Raw genomic sequence first — 20,011 nt, forward strand, 5'->3', positions numbered from 1 at the left:
CATAAATGAACGAGACAGGGGCTCCTGGGTGGCTCAGTCACTTCAGTGTCTGACTCTTGATTTCGGCCCAGGTCATGATCTCACAGTTCGTGGGATGGAGTCCTGCATCAGGCTCTGCACTGACAGCATGGAGCCTGCTTGGAATTCTCTCTCTCCTCTCTCTCTCTCTCTCTCTCTCCCTCTCTCTTCGCCTCCCCTGCTCTCTCAGATAAATAAATAAATAAATAAACTTAAAGAAAAAAACTTTAAAAAATTTTTAAAAAACCATGAACGAGACGATGAAATTTTCCTGGAATAAGCAGGCGAGGAAAAAGGGTCTAGCTCAACTGAAAACTTCACTCTGGCTGGCTCAAAGTAATCCGGGTCAAGCCCAAGTGTGTTCATGCCGCAGCATCCCCTGCATCCATTGGACAAGCATTAATGAAGTGCTTGCTGGGTACCAAGCTGGGTGTGAGGTCCTAGGAACACAAAGAAGGGAAAGCCACTGGGGGAACAGCAAAATCAAAGCCAAGTCCCCTCAGTTCCTATTGAATTCCTACTCTCAATGTAACACAATATTTCTATGCATGGTTACGAGGGCTGTAGCAGAAATCTGTTTTGCTGGGAAGAGACAGAAGGACAAAGAAGGTCTGTGAGGGATGGGAAGGTGCAGAAAGGTTCAGGGGAGGCAGGAGCCTGGTTTGGCCATGGTGGGGCCAGGCGAGAGGAGGCTCCAGCAGGAGAACCTGCCAGCACTTTGGAATAGAGGCGTGGATACAATCAGGTGGGAGGAGCAGCGGCAGGTGGGGCAGAGAGAAGGTAGGGAGACTGAGTATCACAGAAAAGAAATGGGAAGTGCCCCCCTGAGCGTCGCTTTTCTCAAAATAAATCACCTTTAAAGAGTTATTTGACTTGAGAGTTAAAGACCTGTCTTGTATAATGATGATTCTGCTCAATGTAAGTTTGAAGAGGACGTCATTGCTCTGGTGTCATACTTAAAAACAAAAAATAGGGGCGCCTGGGCGGCTCAGTCGGTTGAGCATCTGACTTCAGCTCAGGTCACGATCTCACGGTCCGTGAGTTCGAGCCCCGCGTCGGGCTCTGGGCTGATGGCTCAGAGCCTGGAGCCTGTTTCGGATTCTGTGTCTCCCTCTCTCTGCCTCTCCCCTGTTCATGCTCTGTCTCTCTCTGTCTCAAAAATAAATAAACGTTAAAAAAAATTAAAAAAAAAAATAAATAAATACGTGGCTTTGGCTGTCAGTCCCCAAGGGTCGAATGAGCATGCATCTAGGTATTTGCAAGATTTAATGACTTAATATTGTAATAGATTCTAAATATCTCTTTAAAATAATTAAAAAGAATAGGGGTGCCTGGGTGGCTCAACTTCGGCTCAGGTCATGATCTTGCAGTTCATGAGTTTGAGCCCCGGCATTGGGCTCTGTGCTGATAGCTCAGAGCCTGGAGCCTGTTGCAGATTCTGTGTCTCCCTCTCTCTCTGCCCCTCTCCCACTCATGCTCTATTTTTCGCTGTCTCAAAAATAAACAAAACATTAAAAACATATCTCTCTGGGGGCCCCTGGGTGGCTCAGTCAGTTGAGCGTCCAACTTCAGCTCAGGTCATGATCTCACGGTTCGTGAGTTCGAGCCCCGTGACAGGATCTGTGCTGACAGCTCAGAGCCTGGAGCCTGCTTTGGGTTCTGTGTCTCCTTCTCTCTCTGCCCCTCCCCCATTTGCATTCTGTCTCTCTCTCTCTCCCAAAAATAAACATTAAAATTTTTTAATAAAATAAAATAATTAAAAAGAATAGAAAGAGGTCTTGAATATTGCAAATGCTGTATAATTTTTGCAGTTATACATCACATCTAACTCTAGAGTAAACTCTGTGTCTACATTAACACGTTTCCCGTGGTAGCAGAGTCTTGTCTCCCGTGCTTGCCCCCTTGCAAGCTCCACTCAGGCACGTAGGCCTTTTTCTCACGCTCACCAGGCTGGCCCCACATCAAGGCCCACATTGCACGGATTGGAGCCTTTACAAATTCCTGTGCAGCCTGCCATGAGTTCCTGAGGGTGGGGGTTGCTAGGGGTGCTGAGAATTGATGGGATCACCAGCCAGTCCAGATGCTGGAAGAGTAGCCAGCAGGTTCCCCAGCTGCCTGTCTCTTTGCCCTGAGAGGCAGTTAGGTGGTTGCAGAGAGACAGGTCCTAAAGGTTTGGTGACGAAAGAATTGGAAACCAGGGGGCTAAGACTCTCCAGGAGCCGAAGCATCGGTCCCCTGGCTCAAGCCTCTTTTATTTTTGCAAATTACCTGATAACAGCGAGGACATACAACATAGCATTTGGCATCTTGACAGGCCGTGCACCTGCAGTATATTCCATACTGGGTCATGAGTACATCTGGCACCAGACAAAACATTCTTATCCCAGGCCTGGAGCCCGTATGATGTCCTTCTGGAGAGAACAAGCAGTCACGGCAGCCTTCCGTCCTGGGAATGAAACTGCTTTCAGTTTTCTTGCTGCTCTGTCCCTTTCCTTCAGGACATTCTTATGGTGCCTCCAGCTTCTTGTTCTCCAATGGGTGGTAAGTCCCACAGCCAGTTCAGAGCCAACTGAAGGGTGGGGAGGAAACATTTTTTTTTAATTTGATTGAGTTTAAACCAAAAATTACTACAAAATCACTGACTTAAATTGCATTTATATGGATGAGTTTGCGTGAGTTTTCAGTTTCCGGGCAGCTACGAGGGCATGAGACGGATTGAAGTTTAGTTACAAGAAAATGAGAAAATTATTATTATTATTATTATTGCAGCTCAGTTTGGCTGAAAATCATGCATACCATACCTAGAGAGCTTTTGAAAATTCCAAAACGAAATTAATGAAAACATTATGGGAAAGAAAGCAAAACATGTTTTGTCTTGTTTTTTTGAAAGGGAAAGAAATCAGACTTTGCCGTGGGTTGTGGCTGTATAAAAGTGTGTGTATTTGGATTCAATTTGTTCTGCTGTTCAGCAAATTGGAGCAGGTTTTTGTTTTGTTTTGCTTTTTGGCCTTTTGGCTTTTCGGTTAGGTTCACATCCCTGTCAATGTATTTGCCCTTCGAGAAGCAAAGAAGAGTAAGTCTAGGATGGTTCCTATGCCTCCCAAATGTCTTTCTGTTTTGTAAGCATTTGAAATCCTCAGATATAGAGCCACATCTTATTTCAGAGGCTTCTGGTTCCATGTGCATGAACCTGTGATCTTAGAAGAGCCATATCTCTGTTCTCACCTGAGACGTTCTCTTACTGGTGAACTCTCAGGTAGAGGTGAGTTAACTGTGAGGCTGCACAGCTTAGACTTCCCTCCCTTGCCCAGAGTGCCTTAGAGGCACTACTGATGCGTTCACATTGCGGCTTTTAAAAAATCAACTGTGTAAAAACTCATGAACTGTGAGATCATGACCTGAGCCCAAACCAAGAGTCAGACGCTCAACCGACTGAGCCACCCAGGCGCCCCAGAGGAGGAGGATTCTAGAGCTGGCAGAACTCTGAGGACCATCCATCTAAACCGAGGAGCCTGGGGATTAGAGACACTAAGTGACTCCCTCAGGGTCAAATAGGTCAGTGGAAGTAAAGCTGAGTCAAAACCTTGGGGCTCCCGCTGCCTCATCTGGTGCATTTTGCACTCAAGGACATGATACCCAGGATCTCACAAGAGCTACTTTGTCCCCATGAGCGGAGGGAGAAGCTTGAAAGGCAGTGTGTAGGGTGAGGGACGAGGTGACCCGGGGCCAACCTGACTGACACTTGTGCTGTTCCAAGCACATTTCAAGACAAGCGCCCATTTGAAAAGGGAAAAGATTTGAAAAGTGAGTCCACAGAGCCCAAGAGTAGAAGGAGGAGGAGGATGTGGGGGAGGGGGAAGGAAGCTGTTGTACGAGATTCAGAACCGGGGCCATAGTTCTCCTCTGCAATCTGGAAGGATTAATTTGCTAAGTAAGGAAAGTGTATCAGTAAGTAGAAAAGCTTCCAGGTAACATCTCGGGAAGGTGGGAAGGGTTTAGCAGCAGACCCAGAGAGCGCCACCTCCGTGGGAAGATGCTGGAGCCCCAACAGCAAGGGAAGCTGCACCTTAGATTGTCACGTGAAGGACGTTGTTCACCAGGGCAACAACTTGCATCATTTCTTCACTCAGGTCCCAGACAAATTCCCACATGTCCTGCTATGAAACAACCCTGCTATTAACAGTGACTTGCCATCACTGCGTGAGCCCCTCCTTTCTTGTTTACCCTCCCATCCCCCACTCCTCCTACCCTGCCGCCATGTTTGTCCTCAAAATGTTGAGTGAACTTTCAGTCAGAAAGGTGGGTGTGTGTAGGGGGGAGGGGGGGTGGAAATGGGAGGTTCTAGGGATGATAGTGGGGGAATGTTCTTTACATATCATTGGAAACGTTTTCTTTCCAGTCTGGGGAGTCTAGTGTTTTTCTTGCAGTAGCTTGGGAATTACATTTCCGTTTCTTTTATGCTCTTTCCCAAACCCTGATTCTTTTGAAATACATACAAATGCCTGTGTTTTCTTCCTCACCATTGAGAATTACCGCCCTATAAATTGATTCCCAATTCAAAAAAAAACTACTTCCCTTCCAAAAAAGCAGAAGAAAACTGCTTTGCCAATGGCTTTGCCAATGACAGAATGGTCCTGCATTGGGGGCCTTGGGTTCTCTCTGCAAATTAGAGAATTTCTGTAAGGACTGGGCGAGCCTCAGCTCAGAGTCTGGCTCGTAGGACATGCCCATAAATGACAGCTGCTCTCGTTTTCAGTGTCTGGCTTCTCCCTTCCCATATGAAAACACAGAGGGGGCTTATCTAAATGAAATCGGGGCAGGTATAATGGACAACAGGAAGCACATCAGGAAAGTCAGGCAGTCAGCATCAAAGAAAGTGAATGTGGAATCACTATATTGTACACCTGAAACTAATATAACACTATGTTAACTAACTGGAATACAAATTAAAAACTCGATGAAAGAAAGAAAGAGAATCTGCTTCACCTTGTCTTCCTCTTCCCTTTCCAATCTGTTTCTATTTACATGAAGTACCAGTATGTGCCTGTCAGTCTCTTATTCAATCCAGCATCACTGCTACATGTGAACCCTTTGGCATCTGCTATGGGGGAGGCACCGAGGTATGGACACTGCCCTTGAGCCACAGCCAGGAGGAAGACGGGGTGATGGGGGAGGGCTTTTGCAGCTGGAAGGTTGAATAGACTTTCTGCAGTGTAGTAATTTTTATTAACTAATTACAGGATTTACCATAATCCCAAGAATGACATTTTGCAGGTTTAACAGAGTCAGCAGATCTATCAAGGAGCTAGATTGGCCCCAATTACACAATAAAACTCTTCTGTTTACCGAAAGTCTGTAAGACATTGAGCTCTAGGCATTTTTCCAAAGAGTAGAATAGACAGCAAAAGTGAATAGAATGGAAAATAGATGGACAGAGAGGGGGGAAAAATGGAAAGAATAAAGAAAGTACATGGAGAAAATATGAGGGGCACCTGGGTGACTCAGTCGGTTAAGCATCCAACTTCAGCTCAGGTCATGATCTAATGGTTCATGGGTTCGAGCCCTACATCCAGCTCTGTGCTGACAGCTAGGAGCCTGGAGCCTGCTTTGGATTCTCTATCTCCCTCTTCTCTCTGCCCCACCCCAGCTCACATTCTGTCTCTCTCCCTCTCTTTCAAAAATAAATAAACATTAAAAGAAAATTAAAAAAAAAAAAAGAAACTATGAAAAGAACATGGGGTTTAGTGACTGCTGAGGTGAAGAGCTGGGAAGCGTTTGGGAAGGTGATCCTCTTGAACATGACTGTAGGAGAGTGACAGCTCTCGGGATTGAGTTGACGCAGCATCACCTTTTTCTGGAAGGGTATTCCAGGAAGATTTTGTTTTCAGCAACTTCAACAAGTGTCACTTGAAATGGGCTAGCCATGGTCAGGCCCTTCCATGTAAAGTCCTGCCAGAAAGTTTCACAACTATCTTTTTAGAGCCAAGCAAATTATTTTTAACCAGTAGACACTAAAGACTCCCTAAAGTATGTCATCAACAGGAGTCTGTACTCTTCCACTGTTGATTTGAATCTCATAATTCAAAACAGTTGAAAGGTCTAAACGTCAACAAAGGACATACAACAAAGCTGAAAACTCTATCATGCTAAAGCTGCGGGGAATCCCAGGTCTCTGGTTTACTGCCTCTGAATCTGTAGACAATTGGATAGAGATCTGGCTCCATCGAGGGATGCCCCAGATCCCTGCCAACGGCGAAGCACAGGCTGAACTTGAATCCCGGTGTCCTGACTCCAGGCTCAACAACAACCCGCTCTCCTACATGGCCCTTTCCTGAAAACACGTTGAAGTACTACCTTTCTTGGGGGTGTTATATTTTAAGCCAGAATCAAATCCTCAAAATAACAGGACTGAGACTGTAAATGATTGACTTCCAGGCTTTAGTCAGTAGGTAGAATTATTCTGGTCACCAGTGTGGCCTGCCTTGTGCCTCTGAGATCGACCCATGAAGAGAATAGCTGCCTACTCTCCATACAATTAAGATGAGCTCTGAGGGAGGAAGAGGAGAATTTTGGTGGCCTGCAGAACACTGAGTATCAGTGTGGAGCCTGGTGACCTCCCTACTGCACACAGAAGGCGCTGGAGGAAATGTTGACACATTTGGGTACGTCAAATATGGATATTTTCATGACATTGGGCGCTGGATTAAAAAAACTGAACTTGGGGCGCCTGGGTGGCGCAGTCGGTTAAGCATCCGACTTCAGCCAGGTCACGATCTCGCGGTCCGTGAGTTCGAGCCCCGCGTCGGGCTCTGGGCTGATGGCTCGGAGCCTGGAGCCTGTTTCCGATTCTGTGTCTCCCTCTCTCTCTGCCCCTCCCCCGTTCATGCTCTGTCTCTCTCTGTCCCAAAAATAAATAAAAAACGTTGAAAAAAAAAAATTAAAAAAAAAAAAAAAAACTGAACTTACAGTGGGGAAACTTGGCCTTCAGAAGCGGCTTTTCCATTGATTGCCCAGGGAACTCGCCTTCTCGCTCAGCTTCTGAACCTCAAGTAGAGACATATGCCATCTACATCAGAAGGTTATGGAAATGGTTCAGTGGGATAACAGGTGTGGTCACTCATTATAAACCATGCTTCACCACACAGATTTAAGTTATTATTATTACCATTAATTAATGCACTTTTTCAGAAATTCATCATTCTGATCCTTGCTATATAGCCAGTTAACAAATGCTTAGATGGATTTGACCAGGTTTAGTTTGACCAGGTTAGTATACATTCATTAGTAAAGAGAAATGACTTGGGCACTTGACAAAACTGGATGTTAATCCTGGTTCTACCATTTTTTTGTCCGATAGCACATTAGGCAACTTATTTACTCTTTCTCAGCCTTGGCTTCCCCCTGTGTGAAATGAAGATGGCAAAGCCACCTGTCAAGCCAGTGTGACGGTTAAGGGAGTTAGCACACACAAAATGCTTAGTACAAGGCCTGCCGTATGCTTAACTGCCCTCAAAACGTTAACTAAGCTTATTAGCAAAAGAAGCTAAGATTTCTCTTCCCCATGGAACTAATAGAATTTGGTCCTGAGGATTAAAAGGCAAAGGAGATGCAGGGCTGAGCTGGTCATGGGGCCAAGCAGACGGGAGTCTGGAGACGCTCGTGGTCCATGCACTGGGTTACTCCATGGCATCTAGCATCGGATGCCATTCTGGCCCACGCTGTGAAAGTTGTAGGATCAGAGACCCGCCTGGCTCATCTCTACCGTCCGCTCTAGAATCTTCCCTCTCAACCTCACTTTTCAGCACACAGCAGGGTCTAGTGGACCTCTGTACGGTATAATTGGGGAATTCATAAAATGGAATTAGGAATTTAAAGCTGTATTCATATCATTTGATTGGATACATTCTTCAAGTTGGAGATTTATTACCTGGTTAGTTTAAGTGGAAAGACCTCCTTATCTTCTTAGACTGGACATTGTGGCAGTGATGAAGCATTATTTCCCTCACTTTTTATAGGTAACTGCAGTCCTAAAGGGGAAAAGCTGGAGATACAGACATGGATGTGTCAATCCTTGCTTCTAATATGGATATTTTCATCTGAATATTGGGTACCAGGGCAAGTATGGAATTTCTTGAGACATGTTAACAAGTTGGCACCCTGTAATTTTCTGGGCCGGGCGCATATGGGTGTGCGCTCACCTGTGCGCGTATGCTCTTTTCTTCATATAGAAAAGATACTGGCGCTTTGCTGCGGGGGTGTGGGAGTGATGGGCACAGTGTGCTGTGGCAGCTGGAATGAAATGTGAACGTGCATTTGCAGCTCAGACGCGCTCATCACAAGGCTACTCAGGCCGCCAAACCTCAACTGTGCCCTGAGAATAAAGACAAAAGTCCTTCCCCAGGCTGGACCTTGCATGCCCCTCCTCCTTCTCCCCTGGCTCTCTCCAGGGCGCCATCTAGTTCCTCCAGTGACCACACCCTTCCCAACCCCACCCCCACCGGGAAGGTTCTCCTCTCCCTGCCCCTTCTTAGGCTACTCTCCCCAAACCCACAGATCTTCCCTTGAACAGGAATGTTCACATTTTCAGTTGGGTCCCCTCCAGTTCCCCCAATCCCCATCCTAATGTCCCTCCTCTCCCTGCCCCCCTCCCTGCCTCTGCCAACTTTGTAGTCTTATTAAGACCCAAGCAGTCAAGTAAAGGTTGTTACTGTGTTTTAGAAATTACCTGCCATGATCTGTTTTGGTTTGGATCAAAAGTTTTTGTGGTTTGGTTTACCTGACTGCGTTTGGTATTTGTTTTCTATTTTATGTCATTATTTGGTAATATTATTTTTAATACTCCTCACTAGCTTTTAAAAAGAAACAGTTAAGGGCTTTGTGGGTATGCAACAGAGGTCAGAAGTCAAAGCCAGTATTTCAAAAAATTTATGAAATGGAGACGAGGAAGGAAGAGCATAAATAAATAGTGGCTGATGGGACAAGGCTGGAGATCAGAATAATGGCAAAGAGGGCAGAGCAGCGCTAACCAAGGAAAAGAGCATCTGTGTGGACTTCAGCATGTTAAGTGGATGAATTTCACGGGAGTGCAGGTCATAAATTAAACAATGGAGGCTAGATGTCCTCAAACAAACCTCACCAACGATCAGGGAAATGCAGATCAAAACCACAATGAGCTATCACCTCACACCTGTCAGAATGGCTTGTACCAAAAAGACAAGAGGTAACAAGTGTTGGCAAGGGCGTGCAAAACAGGGAACCCTCATGCGCTGTTGGTAGGAAGATAAACTGGTGCAGCTACTATGGAAAACAGTATGGTGGTTCCTCAGAAATTAAAATAGAACCACCATAGGATCCAGCAATTCCACTTCTGGGTATTTATCCAAAGAAACCGAGAAGAGGATCTTGAAGAGATATCTGCACGCCCATGTTCATTGAAGCATTATTCGCAATAGCCAAAATATGGAGACAACCTAGGTGTCCATTGACAGATGAGTGGATGAAGAAGATATGCTGTGACCAAGAAGGAAATCGTGCCATTTGCAACCACATGGAAGGACCTTGAGGCCATTATGCTAAGTGAAATAAGTCAGACACTGAAGGACAAATCCTGTATGATAGCACTTATAGTGAAATCTCAAAAAGCCAAACTCATTGAAACAGAGACTCGAGTGTTGGTCAGCAGGGGCTGGGTGTGGGGGAAATTGGAAGATGTGGTCGAAGTGTACAAATTTCCAGTTGTAAGATGAATAAGTTCTGGGGATCTATTATAAAGCATGATGATTATAGTCAACAATACTGTGTTATAGACTCAAAAGTTGCTAAGGCAGTAGACCTTAAATGTTCTTACCACAAAAAAGAAACGGTAATTAGGTGATGTGATGTAGGTTTTAGTTAACGCTACGGTGGTAATCATTTTTCAATATATAAGCGCATCCAATCAACACACCGCACACCATAACCTTACGCCATGCTATATGTCAATTATATCTCAATAAAACTGATAAAACAAATCCTTTGAACAGTGGTCTAATTTGTACTGTTTGATTGTTTACACGATCAGGGGCACCGTGAGACCTGTATGACCTTAGGTTACTAAGATGCTCTCCATCTTTGACCTCTTGTGCCTTGAGAACCCCCAAGAAGCAAATATTCTTTTAGTATGAAACTACTTGGGATAGAAGAAACGGAAGGAGAAGGTCAAAGCAGCAGTACAAGAGTTCATGAGAAATGACGTGTCTCTCTAGATCGGTAGCATGTTAGAGCAATCTTTTCTTATGTGGGTTCCATGTCTTGTATCCTATTTTGTTGGTATGATTTCCTTCTCCTTCTCCCACAAAATTTTTTCACTTATTTCCTTCTAAAATATTAGTGCATTTGGGTTTCAGTTTTAACTTTTGAAACTTTCAAATTTTGGATTCCACTGAAATTTATTTTACCTTAGGCATGAGGTAAGAATCCAAGTTGGTATTTTTTTTTCCCCAAATAGCTATCTGGTTATCCCAGTACGATTTAATAAACAGAAAACAATTTCCTCCTGATTCAAAATGATCTGGGCTTTTTATATCTCTTGGCATTCCCTGTGGGAGAAGTCCATTAAACACAAATTTCAGATGACCTCATGTGCCTGGTTAATGTGCTAAGTTGGAGTGGGGTGGGAGCTGTTTGCCTTAGCTGGAATAAATTTCAGGACACTTGTGCCGGGGGAAAGGAGAGTACTACTTGTAACTAGCTGGCCCCCATGCTTTGAATTCATGTGTTTGATTCCTGTGTTCTTGTATCGCTGTACCAATGCTGCAGGAAAACTCAGTCGTGTTGGACATATTTAGGGTAACTTATTAAAGTGTGTGTGTATATGTCTGAGTATGAGTGAGTCAGTGCAAGTATGTGAGTGTGTAAGCATGTGTGTGAGTGTGGGTGTGTATGTAGTTGTACGTGGTATTTGGCTATACTTACGTAATTTTTGCCTTGCAAAAGCAAATACGATTTGATTCCCATATATAATGTGACTCTACCATACGGTAGGAGAAGTAACAGGTATATTTAACTTGGTTTGACAAGGTTAAGGGAGGGTTCTGTTGGCAGTAAAGCTGATCTAAGGAATCAAGCCAGGTGAGGGCCTGAGACAGAGCTTTCCTGACAAAGTCATGAGAGACGAACTTGAAATGAGAGAATATGTCATGTTCTAGAAACTGGAAAGATCTGGGATGGCTGCAATATTTGAATAGTAACAATGATTAATAACAGAATAACTCACATCTACTCGTTTACTCTGAGCCGGGACCTTTGCATTTTTACCTATTTTAATCCCCACAAACTCTTTGTTTAAATACAATTATCTTCTATTTGACCAACAAGGAGACCAAGATGGAGAAATCAAACAGCTTGTCTTAGGTGGCTTGGATATTTACTGTAGAGCATTTACTTTTTTAAGGTGAAATTAAGAATAATTTTGGGGGCACGTGGGTGGCTCAGTCGGTTAACTGTCCGACTTTGGCTCAGGTCACAATCTCACAGTCCGTAGGTTGAGGTCCCACGTCAGGCTCTGTGCTGACAGCTCAGCCTGCTTTGGATTCTTTATCTCCTTCTCTCTCTCTGCCCCTTGCCTGCTCGTTCTCTCTCTCTCTCTCTCTCTCTCTCTCTCAAAATAAATGTGACATTTTTTTAAACGAATATTTTGTCAAATTCTAAAAGAAATTGTGACTTGGTTGTTTGCTCTGTGTTTTCCCCACAGATTTCTTTATGACCACGGGTAGGTCACTGTCGGTCTCTGTGCATTTCCTCCTGTGTAGAACAAGTGTTTGGCAAAGGTTGGGTCCTCCAGTTGTAAACATGATGCCTGTAGCCTGTCCTGATCATACAAAGCAGAGAGCTCTGCCTGCTACTTCAAGCATTTTCCCTTTCTTTCTGCCTCATATCTCCCCAGAAGTCTACATATTGTGTGATTCCATTTATCTAGAAGGCAAGGCCATAGTGATAGAAAGCAGATCGGTGATTGCTGGGGCCCAGAGTGTGCAGGAAGATGGACTGTTAGGAGACACAAAGGAATAATTTTGGGTTCTGGCAATATTTTATATCATGATCATAGTGGTGGTTACATGACAAAATACATTTATCAAATGTAACTAACAATTGGTGAATTTTATTTCATGAAATTGATACCTGATTTATAAAGAAATATATATCTCAGCTTGGGACTCTTATGCCTTACAACCCCAGGTCATATTAATTCACTTTTGCCTATGTTACATGCATGTTAGTATGACTGCCTTTACCACAATGGCCACCATCACAGGACACACACCCATGTCTCCATACCCTCTCTCCCATGTTCTGTTCCAGATCTCCTCTGGAATGAAGATTCGGCATCTTCCCAGATGACTAAGAAATCATCATAGCCAACTTCAGTGAGGAATGTGATGAGAATATCCTGCTCTTTCTGACGTGCTTTTATTTAGGAAAAGTTAACGTAAGAATAACTTAGAAGTTAGAAAATAGATTGTAATGGTCTCCCTTTTTATCTTCACCCTAAGTCTACTCTTGCGTCAAGGTCCAACTCCACTCCTACCTTCTCTTTGTAACCTTGTCTGATGGTTCCATCTCTTAGTGATCTGCTCCGATACTTTGTACTCTGATGTCAAGTGATGGAGATTTATTCCACCAGAATTCTGTTGGAATCATTGTATGTGTTGGAAAATACTACTTTGAGAATCTTCCTGGTTAGAAGTGAGATGCAAAAGGAAAGAATATGTTACAAAGAATGGCCATCAAAATCCCTTCCAAAGAAGTTGGAATCTGTTACCTGGACAGCTCATAGTTTAGGGGAGTAACAGTAATAAGTTTGGGTGTGCAAATCTGGAAGGCGGTTGCTGGTATAGTGCTGAAGTCCTGTCCACCTTTCCAGATTAGAAGAGAAAGGAATTCGAAACTCCCTCTAAGAACTCTCAGAGTGAGGGGAGAGACGGCAGAGAGGCTGATATGGGTTGGTAGAAGGATGAGAGGCAACTCTGAGGCAGCTCTATAGCTGAGAGAGCACTTTGCACCTGAACTCGAAGAAGTTCGAGTTCTCTGAACTCGAACCAGACTTGGGTGTCTGGGTTGGCTCAGGGGAGGAGACAGTGTGTGCAGACAGATGAGAGGATGCCATGTGGGTTGCCCTTGAGCAATGCTGTGTGTGCGAGCCACGGCTCTGGCACCCCACCAGTCACACCGTGCCACACCTTCTTGTTTCAGCCTCAAGGAAGAGACAGACAAGGTACACGAATAAAAGGAATGCAATTAAAGATCGAGTCCGAATGGTAGCCCAGTGTGAACAGATGGGGAAGGAAGGAATTTTCTTCTCTGTATCTTTGGTCCATATACTTAGTAGGTTCTCACTCCTTCTAAGAGGAGTTCTACAAGGTTCCTTCTAGAAGGTTCTTCTACTCCTTCTAAGCAACTTCCTGGGTTTCCCTTTCACACGGGATGGCCTGAGTGGCATCATGCCTATGCCTACGGGGAATATATAGCCCTTTCTTTGGCTAGACTTCTATTAAGAAGGTGCCATTCGATTCCGCTGGCAGTTCAAAAAATGAGCAAAAGTCTAAGAATTAACTCATAACAGCTTTGGAGCCTGCAGAGACTGGCAGTGTCCTGTAAAAGCTGGTAGTACCTTCTAATGAAATATTTATTAGGATTGTGGTTTTGCAAATGACAAATCAATTTAAAGTAATGTTTCCTCCAGAAGATGGAAGGGCACAGCCGGAGCTTCACACCCATCCCAGGCTGACATTTCCTTGAACCTCCCCGCTTCAGCTTTTCATTGTGTAGCAAATGTGTGACACAAATGTAGCAGAACGGAATGCTCCTGCAAGGGCGCAGACCGCTCTAACAAGGCCAGCACAGCTGCCCGCGTGCCCAACATAAATAAAGCATCAGCAAATTCAGGGAAACACAACACATAATTGAACTGAGATGAGGACAAGAGTCAGGTTTTGTAAGATCATCCCTAAGTGGATGCAACTAATGGCTTTAGCGTTTCTTCTCAAATCAGGCTGAATGGTTGAGCAGGCAGCCTTAGGAAACCCATAGCAACTAGGAAAAGATCACAGATACCCACAACGCGCAAGCAGCAAACACAGGCTGTCTGGTTGAAGAAATATTTTTATAGGAGGCTTGGGACATGAATGGAGGGAGTAGCAAAGAACAAAAGCAATGGGTAGGCGTATCCTCCATTTCACAGAGAAATCCTGAAGTCTTTCTAGAAGTCCCTGTGGGGGACTGTGGCTTATGCAAACGTCTAATACCTGCGTGCCTCCAGGCACAGTGCCTCAAAGATAGAAGGAGCCCAGTGAAGGTGTGTTGCATTATTTTTGTCTTTAACTTTATTAACCCCCTGTTCCTTCTTTCCTCCAAGCCCTGGATTACTGTTTTAATAAGGCTTTGGCTTCATGAAATCCTAACATGGAAGCTGAAAGGCAAGCAGAAAAGACAGAATCATGGAAATCAAAATTAGTATCAATAGTACACTTGAGATTTTCACTTCTAGTCAAAATGGGATGTCTGAAAAATGGGACAAAATATGTAAGCAGTGGTTTTCAGACATCGGACATTAAGGCAGGATGACGAGTCCTGAGATAAGAGACACAAACACAGTAGCCCACACCATTGCCTTCTCATTTGCTGGAGAGAGACGCAACCAGGAATAGCTGGGCAGTCTTGCTGAGTTCAGGAGATGATGCTGGGAGTATGGGGAGACCAAAGGGGCTGGAGTTTACAAAGCAAAAAACTAGAGAGGTGGGAGCTATATACAGAGAGTTCTGGGGTTCTGAAATGGCCCCCTCCAGTCTGCAACTGAAGACTGACCAGTGTATGCACGTGATAAATCGACCCAAGACCAGGAACAACTGTTATCAAATCACACAGGACCAGCAAGAGTTTGTGTTCCAGAGTGGAAAAACCTTGTAGCTTACATGACCTCATATAGAGGCATTATAGAATACTCATATTGAGTATTCATAAGGTATTGCCTCAGTGGTGAAAAACACTTTAAAATGAGACCTGCTTATTCGTTTTGTTTTGTTTTGTTTTGTTTTGTTTTGGTGTTGAGTTGTATAAGTTCTTTATATATTTTTATCTTCTTTTTGAGAAAGAGAGAGAGAGCGTGCGCACAAGCAGGGGAGGGGCGGAGGGAGAGGGAAAGAGAATCTTAAGCAGGCTCCACACCCAGCACAGTGTGCAATGTGGAGTTCAGTCTCACAAAATCAAGAGTCAGACACTTAACCAACTGAGCCACCCAGGTCCCCCAATTTCTTTACATATTTTGGATGCTGACCCTTTACCGGATATGTCATTTGCAAATGTCTTCACCCATTCAGTAGGCTGTCTTTTAGTTTTGTTGATTATTTCCTTTAAAAAATGGGTAGAAGACATGAACAGACATTTCTCCAAAGAAGATATACAGATGGCCACCAGACACACGAAAAGACAGAGAGTCCAGAAATATTTCAAATATAAACACATATCTCCAACTGATTTTTTTATGAAGGTGCAATTTAATGGCGAAAGGACAATCTTTTCAACTCATGATGCTGGAACAACACAAAAGAAGAACAAGAAGAGGAGGAGGAAGGAGAAAAGAAAAGAGAAAAAAAATCTCTATCCAAACCTCACATCATATATAAAAATGCATCATAGACTCAAATGTAAAATGTAAAACTATAAAACTTGTGGAAGAAAACATAAGAGAAAATCTCCGTGACCTTGTGTAAGGCAAAGACTTCTTAGATAACACCAAAACACAACTCCTAAAAGAAAAAAAACTGATAAAATAATCTCCATAAAAAGGAAGAATATCTACCCTTTGGAAGACACTATTACAAGAATAGAAAGGGGCAACTGAGTGGCTCAGTCGGTTAAGTATCCATTGTCGGCTCAGGTCATGATCTCACAGTTCATGAGATCAAGCCCTGTGCCGGGCTCTGCGCTGAGAGCACAGAGCCTGTTTGGGATTCTCTCTCCTCATCTCTCTTTCTTCCCCTCCCCTGCTCACACACACACACACACTCTCTCTCTCTTTCAAAATAAACACATAAACTTTAAAAAAAAAAAAAGAATAAAAAGACAAGCTATGAACTGGGAGAAAATATTTGCAAATCACATATCCAATAAAGGACTTGTACTCAGATTACATAAGGATTCTTAGAATTCAGTAATAAGAAAACAAACAACCCAGGAAAATGTGGGCAAATGTTGGGGCATTTCACCAAAAAGATACGTGCATAGTAAATGAGCATGTGAAAATATGTGCAACATCGTTAGTCATCAGGGAAATGGAAATCAAAGCCACAATAAGATACCACTGTACATCTACTGGAATTGCTGAATTTCAGAAGACTAACCATGCTGAGTGTTGGCATGCACAAGGAACAACTTTAACTCTCATATACTGTTGGTGGAACTGTAAAATGGTGTAAACATTTTGCAAAACACCTGGGCGGTTTCTTAAAAACTTAAACACACACTTACCCCATAACCTAGTCATTCTACTCCTAGGTATTCTACTCGTGTGTAGGTAAGTGAGTACGTATGTCTACACAGAGATTTATACTTGAATATTCATGGGAGATTTATTCATAACGGCCAAAAGCTGGGAACCCGAACGTCCACCAATAAGTGAACAGAGAAGCAAATTGTACTACCTGCGTGTAATGGAATAATGCATAGCAATAAAAATAATTCTCAGCAATAAAAAGTAACAAACTGGGGATCCATAACAAGATAGAAGTGTCTGAAAATAATGATGCTGAGTGAAAGAAGCCACACACACATAAATGTACATACTTTATGATCTCGTTTATACACAATCCCTGAATATACAATCTATTGTGACAGAAAGTACACTGTTGATTACCTAGTGCTATGGTGGCAGAGAGGAACAAGAAAGATTACCAAAGGGTATGAAGAAAGTTTGGGGGATGTATGTATATGGTGTGTGTGTATGTATACATATAATGCCAGAATTTATCAAGTTGTCTTTGAAACATGAACATTTATTTCATATCACTTTACATTAATAAAACTGAAAAAGTTAATTCATTTTCTAAATTGCTTTATTAGGAAAAACACTATTCATCTTTCTGTGTGTGTGTGGAACCTTGTAGTTTTCAAACAAATACCACTTTGATTTTCTGATTTTTCATAAGGACCCTGTGGAGTTGGGAGGCCGAGTGGTGCTCTTTCCATTATTTAGAAAATGATTCTGATCTCAGAGAGGCGAGGTGTTTTGTTTGAGTGCCCATGCCTAAGCAGCGATAGATCCAAAGTTACAATTCAGGTTTTCTGATTATTGGACGAATCACAAAACCTGCTCTGTGTAGTAGCCAAGTCTCATGGGAAACACTGCAATTGGCCTAGTAGAGACTCGGTTTCTATCGGCCCATATTCAACCAGTAAATCTCCCAAATCATGACGCTTTAATGTGTTACCAGAATTAGAATAAAACCAAAGCTACAAGTGATCGTTTGAAAGGATTCTCGATCACAAAATGCAAAGCACATCATACTCCAGCCAACCCGAGTGAGTTATGGGCCAGTTTCCCGATCATGCTGGATAATCACTGCAGATCCGTGGAAGCTTCCGGACTGAGAACGGCATGGCAGAGCACATGTAATTCCCAAGAAAAGCAGGAGTCCATGAAAGAGTTTTCTTTGTAAATGACACACTCCCAAATTCCTAGTGACAATCTCGTTGTTACTAGGGATATGTTTTCCTTCCACACATATCTTTGACTTTTTCTTTTATCTAAAATACACCTGATAGCCGTTGGAGGACATGGGTTGCTCCTGCGGTGCGAAGCTCTGCACTGTAAGGTTGGAAAGCACACAGAAAGCATAACCTTCCATGGCCTCACCAGCCACGTGAGAGACCTTCACCTGAGCACCAGCTTTCAAGTTGCATCTAAAGGCAGGTTACTTGCTCCACAGGGATGTGTAAGGATAGAACAATGTTGTCTTTCCCATAGAATCTTGCTAAGAAATAAAAAAAAAGTGTATAAATTACCATTCACAATTGGTGCTTTTATTTTCGAATTCCTACCCTAAACGGTTAGAGTCTAAATCTGAGAACTAGACAAATGTCTATCCCTTCCATGTGTTTTCAGCTGGAATCCCGTCTGCTCTCTCCTCTGCCCATTCCACATGACTTCCAGCGCTGTGCAGGGGTCTCGTCACCAGGACTCACCTGGAATCACCATGAACTCTTCCTCCAAGCTCCATCTCCAGTGCCGCTCCTTTTACGAACCTTCTCTGGCCATTTAATGTGCTCCATTTAGCTCTCTGGCCTCATGTTATTTGCAACATTCCTATTTCCTTTTCAATCTCTGCTTTGTACTATAATCACCGAAGGGCATGTCCATTTCCCTCACTAGACAGCAAGTTCCTTGAGGGCACTATTGTATTTTACACAACTTTCTATGTCATATAAAACTTCCCGCCTGGGTAATTCAACAATAAATGAACAGACACAAAGACATGTAAGAGAAAAGAATATGGACATAGTTCCAACTATGTGCCCACAGTGTTAGATTAAGAAATGGCTCATTACCATGACCTTTGAAGTCCGGCGTGTGTCCCATTGTCTTCGCTCTTCACTTAGAGGGAACGGTGATTTTTCATTTTCGACTGATAATTCCCATGCTTTCTACATAATTTTGTTTTATATGTTCACATTGCCAAATACCTTTTTATTGTATGTATTATATATATTACATAAATTTATATATAAAAATATATTACCTATATATTACAATGTACAAATATATAATAAACTGTTTTTAAACACATAAAATTGGAATCATACTACATGTATTTTGCTGTGACCCTTTTTTGCTCAAAATTGTGTCCTTGCGGATGACGCATGTTGTTGCTTGTGTAAACACGTGGTCTGAGAGACAGAGCAGGGGTCCCCTTTGGGCTCCTTGTCCTGGGGGACACACAGGCAGGCAGAGGAATCACCTTATTGCCCAGTGGAACCAGAGCTGCTCCTAACCAGTGGGGCAGGAAGGACACCGCGTGGAACTCGAGGGATCCTCAAGTCCTGTCTTGCCATCGGGACTGTGGATAGAGAGTGCAGCACTGTTTAACTGAGAAGGGGTGATTGCCAAGGGTGCAGTCTCCTCAGGAGCAAAGTTGGGCTCACACCACCGGGTAACTTGCCAGGTCATAGATGCTTGGGTAGACTGGTACACAAGGAAGGAGAGAAGGTTCCTATTCTTATGAATCTTGTATTTCAGGGCATGTGAGAGAGAAATCAAGAGAAAAACAATAGGGGTGCGTGGGTGGCTCAGTCAGTACAGCATCCGGTATCAGCTCAGGTCATCATCTCACAGTTCGTGAGTTCGAACCCTGCATCAGGCTCCCTGCCATCGGCACAAAGCCCACGTGGGATTCTCTGTCCCCCTTTCCCTCTGTCTCTCCCCCAGTCACTCTCTCTCTCTTCTCTCAAAAAGAGTGACTTACAGCCATTTACAACGGCAGTGACTTAGAGTTCAAGGGGACCCCTCCTCTTTCCCTCAAAAAGAGAGCGAGAAACGATAAACAGTAGATACAATAAATAATCAAATTAAATAGTATGTTAGAAGTGATAAATACTAGAGAAAAGGGAAAAAATGGAGCAGGGCAATAAGGTCAGGAGTGCAGGATGGCAGGAATGGGGACGGATTTGCAATATCAAATAGGGTGGGTCTCATGGAGAAGGGAACATATGAGCAACTATTGAAGACAGTGAGGGATTAGTCCCGCAGATGTCTGAGAAAGAAGCATTCAAGGCAGAGGAAACTCCCAGTGCACTGTAGAAGGCAGGAGTGTGCCTGGCACTCCGGGAAGAGTAGGGAGCCAGTGGGGCAGACAGGAGATGAAGTCAGAACAGCAAAGGAAGGGAGGAGCAAGGGGCACCTGGCTGGCTCAGTCGGTTGAGTGTCCATCTTCGGCTCAGGTCATGATCTCACAGCTCGTGGGTT

At 43.6% G+C, this 20,011-nt stretch overlaps 1 long non-coding RNA gene across 1 annotated transcript; it reads left to right on the forward strand.

The window, feature by feature from the left end:
* Positions 1 to 1,978: 1,978 nt before the first annotated feature.
* Positions 1,979 to 18,851, forward strand: LOC132665781 (uncharacterized). The gene is made up of 3 exons (XR_009604274.3): positions 1,979 to 2,559; positions 12,358 to 12,484; positions 18,155 to 18,851. It is a non-coding gene; the product is annotated as an uncharacterized LOC132665781 (long non-coding RNA).
* Positions 18,852 to 20,011: the final 1,160 nt, after the last annotated feature.

The sequence above is a fragment of the Panthera onca genome, chromosome D3 (genome assembly GCF_046562875.1).
Source record: "Panthera onca isolate mPanOnc1 chromosome D3, mPanOnc1 haplotype 2, whole genome shotgun sequence".
NCBI classification, from domain to species: Eukaryota; Metazoa; Chordata; class Mammalia; order Carnivora; family Felidae; genus Panthera; species Panthera onca.